The sequence below is a fragment of the Aplysia californica genome, unplaced genomic scaffold (genome assembly GCF_000002075.1).
Source record: "Aplysia californica isolate F4 #8 unplaced genomic scaffold, AplCal3.0 scaffold00057, whole genome shotgun sequence".
Lineage (NCBI taxonomy): Eukaryota > Metazoa > Mollusca > Gastropoda > Aplysiida > Aplysiidae > Aplysia > Aplysia californica.
Genome location: NW_004797327.1, coordinates 1,816,273 through 1,817,562, shown reverse-complemented (window position 1 = coordinate 1,817,562; position 1,290 = coordinate 1,816,273).

Sequence of the window (1,290 nt, the reverse complement as noted above, 5' to 3'; positions counted from 1 at the left end):
CTTTAATGTGGGCAACTTGCACACGGGCCCTCCGAGATTTTTCGCCCTTGTCCGAGAAGGCTAGGTGTAGATCTTTCCTACCAGAAGATCAGGGGTGTGTCAGAAAGACAGCAGTAAGGAGGAGCCAAGGAGTAGCAGTAGAAATACTGCAGAAAGAGTCAGGAGCCCAGAGGAGGGGGCAAAGGAGGTGAGGGATGGGGGCAGAAAGCAGACGACAGAGCATTGCTGGAGAGCAGGAAAGGGGGTGAAAGGAGACACATTTTAGAGAAGAAAATTTTTCGGTCGATACCCGGAATCGAACCTTGGACCTTTGAATGAAAGGCCAACACCTTAACTTGTAAGCCACGAGAGCCCCCTAATAATACATGTACATGTATATATATGTGTGTGTGTGTTTGTGTGTGTATGTTTATGTGTGCGTGTGTTTGTGTGCGTATTCTACAATATTTTTTTTTAATTAAAAAAATACAGGTCTCTTTATTCTGTTCAGCTTTCTTGTTCTCCATCAGCCTTTCGGTTTGTCTATCTCCCCTTCCCTCCAACCCCTCTCCCCCATTGTCTCCTACCTTTTCTCTTTTTACACTTCCCTCCTTTTTTATACTTCGCAAAAGCGCAATCTTTTTCCATTATCAACTCATTATCGTAGCCAGTGACGTCAGTCTAACAGCCCCACTTTTATTAATTCTAATGTCACCAGACCTTCTAAGAAGCTCCCTGGTACATGCACAGGCTCTTAAGTGCACAGTGTATAGCGTTTGACGGTAGACTGGTCTGAGAATGTACCATTACTAAAACGTATTTAGATACAAGTGACCATTAAATACACCAACCAACTTTCATCCCCCACCCTCCCCCCTCTCCGAAACAAAGCATCCCCAATAAACAAATAAATAAATAAAAGTAAATTTTTTAAAAATCGCTAAATACATAAATAGAAAGAAAGAAAGAAAAGAAAAAGAATGGTGAAAGAAAGAAAGACACAAAACAAGATACCATCTCTCAGAACGATATTACTTACTTACTTACTACTCATTACGCCATCTGGCGTTTAGGACAGCAACAAAGGATCTCCAGCTCTGTCTGTTTTGGGCCATCTTAGTCAGCGTTCCCCACGAATGATTCCAGGACTTCATTTCAGACTCTACTGTGCAGAACGATATCATTAAGTTCTTTTAAAAAAATCATAAAAAACGTTTGGTTTCCTTTTGCGTTTTGCTTGTGTGTCCGGTATTTTTGCGCACAAGTATAAGAATAATAATTGTGATGATGATGCTGCTAATAATAATAATA